The sequence below is a fragment of the Bombus fervidus genome, chromosome 15 (assembly GCF_041682495.2).
Source record: "Bombus fervidus isolate BK054 chromosome 15, iyBomFerv1, whole genome shotgun sequence".
Taxonomy (NCBI): domain Eukaryota; kingdom Metazoa; phylum Arthropoda; class Insecta; order Hymenoptera; family Apidae; genus Bombus; species Bombus fervidus.
In genome coordinates this window covers 540988-553752 of record NC_091531.1, presented here as the reverse complement: position 1 = coordinate 553752, position 12765 = coordinate 540988, and the positions used below count along the sequence as shown (strand labels likewise).

The 12765-nt window shown below is 37.9% G+C and overlaps 1 long non-coding RNA gene across 1 annotated transcript in view; it reads left to right on the top strand.

Annotated features, from left to right (window-relative positions):
• LOC139995182 (uncharacterized) overlaps positions 1-12234 on the top strand; it is a 133963-nt gene extending 121729 nt beyond the window's left edge. Inside the window, exon 2 of the long non-coding RNA XR_011801896.1 lies at positions 11464-12234. This is a non-coding gene — a long non-coding RNA (uncharacterized lncRNA). The remainder of the gene's footprint in view (positions 1-11463) is intronic.
• Positions 12235-12765: the final 531 nt, after the last annotated feature.

The window sequence follows — 12765 nt, the reverse complement described above, 5'->3', positions numbered from 1 at the left end:
AAGTTACGTATAAATTTCCGGAAGTATCACACGTGTCCTAAGAATGATTTGACTTCGGTAAGGTTTCTAGGAATTTTAAAATTTTCGACTGCTTCTATTCTTTTCGGCTTAGGTTTTACTCCTTCCGATGTTACTATGTGTCCTAAATATTCGAGTTCTGGTTTTAGAAATTCACATTTATCTGGTTGGATTTTTAGTCCTAATTCTCTTAGTCTTTGTAATACTATGGCTAAGTTTTCATTATGTTTTTGAATAGTACTTCCAAATATAATAATGTCGTCTAAATATACAAAGCAATGTTTATTAATTAATCCGCGTAACGCTGTGTCCATCATTCTTTGGAATGTTGCTGGTGCGTTTTTGAGTCCAAATGGCATTCTGTTAAATTGGAAATGTCCTTGCGGTGTTGAAAAAGCAGTGTATTTCTTTGAGTTTTCGTCCATAGGGATTTGATGGAAACCGGATGATAGGTCAAGTGCTGAGAAGAATTTCGCGTCTCCTAGTTGGCTTAATATGTCTTCTATGTCGGGTAATGGATAGGCGTCTTGGTCAGTCAGTTCGTTTAGTTTTCTAAAGTCAATAACTATTCTCCATTTCTGTTTTCTCGATGCATCTAATTTCTTGAGAACAACCCATACTGGTGAATTGAAAGGAGAGTCTGATTCTTCTATAATGTTTTTATTTAGCATTTCTGTCATTTGTTTCTCGATTTCACGTTTGTAGCAGTCGGGGGGTCTGTATTATTTGGTGTTTATGATTTTGTCTTGTCTTAATGTGATTGTATGTTTTGTCAAATTAGTACACGGTAATAGATCTGTTTCTAAATTGAATACGTCAATGTAATGTATTAATATTTTCTCTACGGGTTCGCGGAGTTCGCGTTCAATATGATTTGTTCTCACTATGGTTTTGAATTTAACAATTTGATCTAGTTCTTTACTGTTATCAATATCGTTAGAAATTTCATGGTTTGTCTCACCAGAATTGAAGAAGCATACTCGCGTTGGTTTGCCTTCGAGGTAGATGGTTCGAATTCTCTTTTCGCCTGGTTGTATCGTTTCTGGTTTCTGAAAGTATAAAATATTATTATCAAGTTTTAGTCTATCGTTGGAGATTTCATATTGGTACTTATCTAAACAGGGTAGTCCTATTATCCCATCTTCTATTAAGGGAAAGTCTTCCCGTGTTACCGTGGATTCTTTGCGTATGACCGTTGGAATATTCGATAAGATAGGTGCGTGGTTTGGATGAGACGATTTCTGCAGATCCTAGCCATTCGTGGTGTAGTATATTAGTTTTGTGATCGTTATGTACCCATACTTTATCTTTTACTCGGAATATCGTCTGTGCTTTAATAATTTTTCGTATTTGATTTTTCTGATATCGCTTTTTGTTAGATTCGGTAATTCGTCTTGCTTTAACTGTATAGCCGTTGTGTCGATTTTTCCAGAGGTTAAACAATTGTTCTCTAGTTAGGCTAGAAGTGGTTGATATTGAGGATGTCATGTTAGCTTGTCATCGCTCGGGCAACCGAGGTATGCAGACGTGTGTAAGCAAACGTGTGCTTCAGTCAAGTGATTCAGAGAAGTGTTACGAATAGTGATAGTGACAAACAATGCAGCAGCAGATACCAACAATTAAGATTGCAACCAAAGGAGAAAAATATTATATAAATGGGCCGTTAGATTTACCAGGCTTAAAGCAACAACAGCAAAATAGTAACAACCAAAACGATATGGAAACAGAAGAAATGGAAGAGCAGTGGAGACAGAAGGAGTGCAGACACGATAACGAAAGAAGTTACCAGGACGAAAACTGGAAGCTAGCAAAGACTAGCAAAAAAAGAAAAAAACGTAAAATAATTCCATGCACAAGTGCTGCTGGAAACCCAGATACAGGAAAGCAGCGATGGCTGCAAGAATTACCTTTAAGAAACTCCTTCAGCTCATTAACGGAAGAAATAGACAATGACCCGGCAAGCAAAACCACAACTAAATCAACTTACATATCAAAACCACCACCAATATTTGTTGAGGCCCAAATAATAGACCCGCTTATTGATCTACTAAACAATATAGTCAGGAAGGATAACTACACAACAAAACAAACAAAATTAGAGCAAGTAAAAATTCAAACAAACACCGCAGAAGTTTATAGGAGAGTGATAAATGAACTAAAGGAAAAAAATGCTATATACCACACGTACCAACTCAAAACGGAAAGGAGCTATAAAATAGTTATAAGAGGTTTACATCCAAAAACTAACACAAAAAAATTAAGTGAAGAATTAGGAAAAATTGGCCATGAAACAAGAGCAATAAACAATATGACAAGATACGATACGAAGCAACCAGTGCCATTATTCTTAATAGAACTGGAACCCAGAACCAATAACAAGGAAATTTATGAAATCAAAAAAATACTAAATACAATTGTAACAGTGGAACCACCACGCTACAAAAAAGATATACCACAATGCATGCGGTGTCAACAATACGGACACACAAAAAATTATTGTAACAGAAGCCCGGCATGTGTTAAATGTGCAAAAAATCATCTAACAATACACTGCCCATACACAGGAAAAATAGAAGAAGTTAAATGCTATAATTGTAACGGAAACCACCCTGTTACGACCGTTCGCGGAGAGACGCGGTCACGAGGAAAACGCGTCAGCGAGAGGCGTAAATTCTCGCTACGATTCGGCTAATCGACGCCGCGAAATAGTCGTTCCCCGTGTTTCAGTTAGGATAACAAGGGTGGTTAATTGAAATTAACACTGTGTTAACAGGTTAATATGATATATATATATATTCAACAATGGATTACACAATATTATGAGCGTCACAAATATTTGACGATGAGTACAGCTTATGCGTTACAGAAAATATGACCCGATTTGACGATATGTCTCGATGCGATAGTTAGACTTTGCAAACGAATTGATTTGAAGGTAGAATCGTGGTAGACTTATTGACTGTTCGGACGACGAACATGAACTGTGTCGAGAGTGACGATGCTGTGTCAGAGGAGAGCTAGGAAAGGGTGTGTCTAACGCATGGGATCATCGGATTCGTTAATGACAGTTTTTTGGTAAGGAAAGTGAAGGTAATAGACATTGTTTCTATTGGCTATTGCGATGGTTGGTGGACTAGGAGGGGTCTTAGCCGCTCTCGATAGAAGGTTGGTGGTGGGAAGCATCGCCCGTGTGAAAATAACTAATTTTAAGTGTTTTCCGGACACAAACCAGAGATCTTAGAAATTACTTTCGTAGAAAAGGTCCTTGAGATTCTTTAAAGTACGCAATAAGGAGGTGCAGACATATGGTTGCCATATGCGATACAAGGCCCCGTCCAGGTAGAGAGTCGGCCGACGTAACACACCCAGTCAGCTACAAAGGATTCCTCCACTTCGCAATAGATCATACAATAACTACCAACCACAACAAAGTATAACGGATAATGAAACAACATTGAAAGCACGATACGAACTAAACGCTATAAACAGAACCATAGATCCCCAAGGTAACCGAAGCTACGCACAAGTAACCAAAAACGTTAGCCAAGCAACGCTTACAAACAATCAGAATCAAAGCAATAACATCGAAGACGTTACAGAAATCAAAGAAATGCTCAAACTGCCGAAGCGTGAATACGTGTGTGTCTAGTGCCTAGTGCAGTTCACAATACAAGTGACGACCCTCCGTCGAAAGTGAAGTGAAACCAAAATAGAACAAGTGCTTCTAAACTTAGTAGTGAATAATCAGACTCTTCTAATCTGCAATCCGAATCATAGCCTCTCGACTAGTTATTTCAATTTGAATTAAGTAGCTCGAAGGTGGCCCAAACATCCCGAACTAGCTCACTCGAACAAAGCTATAACCGCTTTATTCTCCCTCCTCCGTGGCAAAAGGATAAACTGTCCCACCTTCCAAACCACACAAATAATAACAGAAAACGCACGCTAGACTCACCCGACAAAAACATAAATATTTCCACTTACAACAGATTCGAACTACTAGAATCCACACACGACTCTGTGGATGTAATAGAAACATCACCAAGCCAACAAAAGCAAACAAAGCTCCTCCTCCACCCACCAATCTTCATCGATGACGTCACCGATATTCAAACAATGATCAAGTCCATCGAGAAAGACATCAACAAAGAAGATTATCAACTAAAAATTAAAAACAATCAGGTTAAAATTCTACCGACTAATCCAGACTCCTACAGAAAACTAATAAAGCTGCTAAAAACCCTGAATGCTAAATTCCTCACTTATCAACTAAAACAAGAAAGACCCTTTCGAGTGGTACTACGCAACATTCATCACTCTGCTAACTTAGATGAACTGAAATACGAACTCCAACATCTTGGCCATGAAGTTACCAAAATCAGCAATATAAGACACCGAATCACAAAAAACCCACTATCTCTATTCTTTGTTGTATTAAAGCAAAAGCCAAACAACAAAGAAATATATAATATCAACCGATTAATGAACTCAATAATAAAATTAGAATTACTTTAAAAAAAAAAAGAGAGAGAGAGAGAAATAGTTCAGTGTAAAAGGTGCCAGAGATACGGCCATACGCAAAAATATTGCAACCGCAATTACTGCTGCGGCAAATGTGCAGGTCCTCGTTTTACAGATCAATGCACTAAATCAACAGAAACTCCTGCGAAATGTTATCCAGTGTCAAGGAGACCACCCTGCGAACTACAAAGGCTGCTCAGCCTACAAGATCTTATATAACAACAAGTACCCCAAACCCAGAGTAAAGGACCTCACGATTCCAACACCCAGCCCACAAAAACTATCTACTCCTTCAATCTCCTATGCACAGGTAGTTCAAGGAGTACAAAGCAGACCGATAATCCATAATGAACATTCCCAAAATATCCCAGTCTCAGTTCCCAGTCCACAAAGCACGAATAACCTCGATAGGCTCGAAAAATTAATCGACAGACAATCAGAGCAATTTAAAAGCTTGCTATCACTGCTTACACTCCTTGTGAGCAAACTACACTGCGACGTAAAATAAAACCATTACACATAGCTCTTCGGAATGCCAACGGTCTAACTCAGTATAAATACGAACTAGAACTCTTCTTAAAACAACAAGAAATTGATGTAATGCTCATATCTGAAACCCACTTCACCGATAAAAATTACCTAAAAATAAATGATCATAACCTCTATCATATCCAACATCCCAGCGGAAAAGCCCATTGCGGCACCGGAATTATCATTAAAACCAGCATAAAACATTATGAGCCTCCATCATTTCAGAAAGACTACCTCCAAGCCACAAAAGTAGCAATAGAAGATTAGCATGGTCCAATCACCACGTCAGCAGTATACTGTCCTCCTGGATATTCGATAACTTCCTCGAAGACCTCGGCAATAGATTCATAGCAGGAGGAGACTACAACGCTATACATACTCAATGGAGCAGTAGACTTATTACAGTAAGAGGTAACAATCTACTGAACAGGATACTGAACAGGATCAACTGGCAGCTGATAGAGAACAATGGTTACGAGAAGCAAATCGTGTCGCCAACCGCCCAAAGAATCAATCTCACAACACTATATTAGTATCCAAGCGAAATACTACCGATCCACGACCACGAACTTTTGCCGAGTCACCTAGCCGACCATTAGACGATCGCATGAAACCGAAGTGTCCCAAGTGTTTACGAATCGGACACACAGCCGAAAACTGCTACTCTCGAAATTTGCCATTCGCCAATCAAGGAAAGATTCCACCTCGAGTAAACCAAACAACGGAGAATCCAGAGGAAGCTTACCTAGAGTCAACTGCACCACCACTGGAAGATTACTATCAATCGTACTGCAACGAAGAGATGGAGGAACAGCCAGATTCTTCATCGATACCGGAGTAGGAATCAACCTTATAAAAGAAAAAGCCTCACTAAACGTCCAAACCTTTAACCCAAAGACCTTCCTAATGGGAAGTGACACACATACCACTAACAAAATTTGCAATTTAACTTAGATCATATTACATTTCCAGAACACCGATAACGAGATAGGATCAGGCGAAGCTTTAACTTCAACCCAATACATCGGAGGAAAGCCCACAACAGTATGTAACTGTTTTTGCCATTTTGCTTTCGCTTTTCTTTTTTCCCTGATTTTGTCTAGGATGTCCTGCGGAATAATTTTTGATTGCCTGCTATTTGTTTCATAGGTAGTGGTTGCCCACGCTGCTTCCTGTATTATTTCTGTCAAAGTTGCTACTGCCTGCTCAATGTGTCCAGGTGTTTTCAACGGGATATTGCAGTTGATTTTGTTTTCGATCAGCTCTTTGAAAGTTTGCCAATTGGTGGTTTTATTGCAAAGCGACTCTGACTTGTTATAAAATAGTGGTTTGCTTGTATATTCTATTATAATTGGTGTATGGTCGGAGTTAAGCTCGAGGCTGATTGTTATTTTTAATTTGCTAACATTTAGTCCTTTTGTTACTGCAAAATCCAACAGGTCAGGTATTTTATTGGGGTCCGTTGGCCAGTACGTTGGTTTTCCTGTAGATAGTACGTTGATGTTGCTACTTCTAATGCATTTTTCTAATGTTCTACCTCTCGGCGTGTTAATTCTCGAACCCCATAATGTGTGCTTTGCATTAAAGTCTCCTGCCGCTATATATTTGTCGCCTAAGGATTGGAAGTACTCTTCCCATTTTTCTAGTGTCATTTTGTGTCTCGGAGGTACATATACTGCTGACATCTGGAAGTAATTGTCATTGGTTTGTATTGTGACAGTGGTTGCTTGTAAGTGTTCTTGATTTGTTTGACTATGTAGGTGATGCTTGATGTCATTTTTTATTATTACTGCAGTTCCTCCATGTGCTTTACCCGAGGGATGTTTGGTATCGTAGATGGTGTAGTACGGTATTTTCATGTAGTTTTTTAGAGTGAAATGTGTTTCTGAGACAAGTAGTATATCAATATTATTTTTATACAAAAATATTTTAGTTTCGTGGGCTCGCTGTTGCAAGCCATTGGAGTTCCAGGCTGCTATTTTCAATATGTCCATCTCTATTTTTTACTTAGCAAGTTTGTGAGTAGTCGTAACACGACTGTTGTTTGTTGTACTTGTTGTCTTAGTATTGTGTTTAGCTCACTTACCATTTTTCCTAACATTTCCATACCTTTAATGGATTGTTTGAGCATTTCTTTGATTTCTGTAACGTCTTCGATGTTATTGCTTTGATTCTGATTGTTTGTAAGCGTTGCTTGGCTAAAGTTTTTGGTTACTTGTGCGTAGCTTCGGTTACCTTGGGGATCTATGGTTCTGTTTATAGCGTTTAGTTCGTATCGTGCTTTCAATGTTGTTTCATTATCCGTTATACTTTGTTGTGGTTGGTAGTTATTGTACGATCTATTGCGAAGTGGAGGAATCCTTTGTAGCTGACTGGGTGGTTTCCGTTACAATTATAGCATTTAACTTCTTCTATTTTTCCTGTGTATGGGCAGTGTATTGTTAGATGATTTTTTGCACATTTAACACATGCCGGGCTTCTGTTACAATAATTTTTTGTGTGTCCGTATTGTTGACACCGCATGCATTGTGGTATATCTTTTTTGTAGCGTGGTGGTTCCACTGTTACAATTGTATTTAGTATTTTTTTGATTTCATAAATTTCCTTGTTATTGGTTCTGGGTTCCAGTTCTATTAAGAATAATGGCACTGGTTGCTTCGTATCGTATCTTGTCATATTGTTTATTGCTCTTGTTTCATGGCCAATTTTTCCTAATTCTTCACTTAATTTTTTTGTGTTAGTTTTTGGATGTAAACCTCTTATAACTATTTTATAGCTCCTTTCCGTTTTGAGTTGGTACGTGTGGTATATAGCATTTTTTTCCTTTAGTTCATTTATCACTCTCCTATAAACTTCTGCGGTGTTTGTTTGAATTTTTACTTGCTCTAATTTTGTTTGTTTTGTTGTGTAGTTATCCTTCCTGACTATATTGTTTAGTAGATCAATAAGCGGGTCTATTATTTGGGCCTCAACAAATATTGGTGGTGGTTTTGATATGTAAGTTGATTTAGTTGTGGTTTTGCTTGCCGGGTCATTGTCTATTTCTTCCGTTAATGAGCTGAAGGAGTTTCTTAAAGGTAATTCTTGCAGCCATCGCTGCTTTCCTGTATCTGGGTTTCCAGCAGCACTTGTGCATGGAATTATTTTACGTTTTTTTCTTTTTTTGCTAGTCTTTGCTAGCTTCCAGTTTTCGTCCTGGTAACTTCTTTCGTTATCGTGTCTGCACTCCTTCTGTCTCCACTGCTCTTCCATTTCTTCTGTTTCCATATCGTTTTGGTTGTTACTATTTTGCTGTTGTTGCTTTAAGCCTGGTAAATCTAACGGCCCATTTATATAATATTTTTCTCCTTTGGTTGCAATCTTAATTGTTGGTATCTGCTGCTGCATTGTTTGTCACTATCACTATTCGTAACACTTCTCTGAATCACTTGACTGAAGCACACGTTTGCTTACACACGTCTGCATACCTCGGTTGCCCGAGCGATGACAAGCTAACATGACATCCTCAATATCAACCACTTCTAGCCTAACTAGAGAACAATTGTTTAACCTCTGGAAAAATCGACACAACGGCTATACAGTTAAAGCAAGACGAATTACCGAATCTAACAAAAAGCGATATCAGAAAAATCAAATACGAAAAATTATTAAAGCACAGACGATATTCCGAGTAAAAGATAAAGTATGGGTACATAACGATCACAAAACTAATATACTACACCACGAATGGCTAGGATCTGCAGAAATCGTCTCATCCAAACCACGCACCTATCTTATCGAATATTCCAACGGTCATACGCAAAGAATCCACGGTAACACGGGAAGACTTTCCCTTAATAGAAGATGGGATAATAGGACTACCCTGTTTAGATAAGTACCAATATGAAATCTCCAACGATAGACTAAAACTTGATAATAATATTTTATACTTTCAGAAACCAGAAACGATACAACCAGGCGAAAAGAGAATTCGAACCATCTACCTCGAAGGCAAACCAGAGCGAGTATGCTTCTTCAATTCTGGTGAGACAAACCATGAAATTTCTAACGATATTGATAACAGTAAAGAACTAGATCAAATTGTTAAATTCAAAACCATAGTGAGAACAAATCATATTGAACGCGAACTCCGCGAACCCGTAGAGAAAATATTAATACATTACATTGACGTATTCAATTTAGAAACAGATCTATTACCGTGTACTAATTTGACAAAACATACAATCACATTAAGACAAGACAAAATCATAAACACCAAATAATACAGACCCCCCGACTGCTACAAACGTGAAATCGAGAAACAAATGACAGAAATGCTAAATAAAAACATTATAGAAGAATCAGACTCTCCTTTCAATTCACCAGTATGGGTTGTTCTCAAGAAATTAGATGCATCGAGAGAACAGAAATGGAGAATAGTTATTGACTTTAGAAAACTAAACGAACTGACTGACCAAGACGCCTATCCATTACCCGACATAGAAGACATATTAAGCCAACTAGGAGACGCGAAATTCTTCTCAGCACTTGACCTATCATCCGGTTTCCATCAAATCCCTATGGACGAAAACTCAAAGAAATACACTGCTTTTTCAACACCGCAAGGACATTTCCAATTTAACAGAATGCCATTTGGACTCAAAAACGCACCAGCAACATTCCAAAGAATGATGGACACAGCGTTACGCGGATTAATTAATAAACATTGCTTTGTATATTTAGACGACATTATTATATTTGGAAGTACTATTCAAAAACATAATGAAAACTTAGCCATAGTATTACAAAGACTAAGAGAATTAGGACTAAAAATCCAACCAGATAAATGTGAATTTCTAAAACCAGAACTCGAATATTTAGGACACATAGTAACATCGGAAGGAGTAAAACCTAAGCCGAAAAGAATAGAAGCAGTCGAAAATTTTAAAATTCCTAGAAACCTTACCGAAGTCAAATCATTCTTAGGACACGTGTGATACTTCCGGAAATTTATACGTAACTTCTCTAAAATAGCCAAACCCCTGGCGGACCTAAACAAAAAAGACACTAACTTCCATTGGACGGACAAACAACAGAACAGTTTCGATACGCTCAAACAAAAACTTTGTCAAGCACCTGTTCTGTCATACCTAGATTTCTCTAAAACGTTCATATTAACGACAGACGCTAGTAATGAAGGATTAGGAACCGTATTATCACAAGACGGACACCCGTGCTGTTACATCTCTCGAACGCTAAACCCTCCAGAGAAAAATTATAAGACTATAGAAAAAGAATTATTAGCTATCGTATGGGCATTAAAACGACTACGACAATACTTCTTAGGACGAAAATTTATTATTAGAACAGACTATGAAGCTTTGAAATGGTTGAATAATTGCAAAGACCCATCGTCTAGATTAATGCGATGGAGACTAAAGCTAGAAGAGTACGAATACACAATCGAATACGTTAAAGGCAAAGAAAACCCAGTCGCAGATAGCTTATCTAGAATTCACGCGATTCAAAATGTAGAAACCCCTGAAGGAGCAGTAGTCTTAGATTTCTTACAACATTTTACAAAATGGAAAAAGAAGTCAGATATCCCAAAACGATTAGAAATAAAAGCTAACGATCAATCTTTCTATCAATTAACTAAAACAGAATTAGGAGAGTTCGACGAGGCAGTGTGGTTACGGAAAATCGACAACATATTACGAAATAACAAGAAAGTAGGTATAGGAGACAACACGTTTACAGAATTAGAAAAAAGCCAGATCAAACTTATGCTTCTATATTTCAATGATACCCGATACCCTGTCACTTTCGCGTGGGACCCAATCCAAGAATTAACCGAGGAAGAGATAGAGAAAATAATTCAAGAAAATCATAACAGTACGATAGGACATTTAGGGATACAAAAGACATACCAAAGAATAAAAGAACGATATAAAATTCCATATTTATTAAATAAAGTCGAAGAGTTTATAAAGAGATGTGAAGCTTGTCAAAAGGAGAAATTAACGCGGATTAGACCAAAAGAAGAACCAGTAATATCGGACACACCATTACAACCTAACGACAAAATTGCTATGGATATCATAGGACCTATGACCAAAACTAAGAAAGGGAATCAATTTATACTCTCAATACATGACGAACTGACGAAATACTTGGTCCTAGTACCACTAAAGACACAACAGACAGAATCCATAATAAATGCACTCTTAGAACACTACATTTACATATTTTCTGCACCCAAAACAATTCTAACAGACCAGGGACAAAACTTCAATAGCGAACTCATTATAAAATTCGAAGAGGCATTTAAGATTAAACACATTAAAACCACTAGCTTCCACCCTCGGTCAAATGGATCTCTAGGAAGAACACATGCCGTAGTAAAAGTGTTAGGAAGATGATACAGTTACACTGTACATGTAAATGTGTGTGTAAGCGTCAGAGGGCGGTTGACAACAAGAGTGCGTGCGAGTAGGTTTACGAGGTCTTCAGAGTATAAGATATATGTATAACTGTTGTGTGCTGAATAAAGTGAATTATTTGTATTTCCGAATCCCTCCTATATCTTTACATGGTAGCATAGCGTGGTTCTTCAATCTTGCGAGTTAGTTCGAGTAAGTTTCAGCAAGGGAAGAAACGTTCAAAGGATAAAAAGAAAAAAATATACTTGGAGCCCGTAGGAACGCCTGAGTAAGAGATAAGGAATTAATTAAAATGGAGAGATCGGAAATCATGATACCTATATTCGATGGTGAGGATTATAGTATGTGGAAGCAAAGAATCACGATGTTTCTCAGGCATAAAGAATGCGAGATTGTTACAACTAGAGTGAAGACCGAAACAGACAATGAAGATTGAGACAAAAAGGATCTGAAGGCAATAAATATAATTTACAGTGCCATCACAAATAGACAATTGGAATATATCAGGGAAGAAAAAACGGCATATGAAATAGTGAAAAAGCTCGATGAAATGTACTTGAAAGAGTCGACGGCACTACAGATCGTATGCAGAAGGAGATTGGAAAAGATAAGACTTGAGAACTACAGAGATTCAGCATCGTTCTTCAGCGATTTCGAAAAATTAATAAATGAATTAAAAGGTGCGGACGCACAAGTAAGTGAGAGGGAAAAGCTAAATTACATGCTGAATACGTTACCCGAAGAATACAGTTACATAGCGGACATAACAGATGCATTGAGAGAAGAAGATCAAACGGTAGCATATGTGAAAAATAAAATTGAAATAGCAAAGAAGAAAAATAAATCCAATCGAGGAGAAACGCAAACCAACGCCTTTTCTGCAAAAAAAGGGAGGATGCTTCAGATGTGGAAGAGAAGGACACTTTGCGAGAGAGTGTCAAAATGGCGTTCAAGCAGGAAGTAGTAACAGCTGTTGGCGTGGGTCAACACGCGGTCGCAGCAGAGGAAAAGGAAACAAAAGCAGTACGAGCAGGGGACGTGGAAACTTCCATCGTCAATCAACAGCCGGCACGAGCGGCACATGGATAGCAACAACGCACGCAGCACGCAGCAGCGAGACGAATGAGATAAGTGAGAACAAAATAGTGTGGCTATTAGATAGCGGTTGTACCGATCATATAATTAATAATGTAAGTTACTTTGAGGAATGTAGTGACCTTAAGGAACCAGTAAATATATATTTAGACGATAATGGACCGGTAAAAGCAACAAA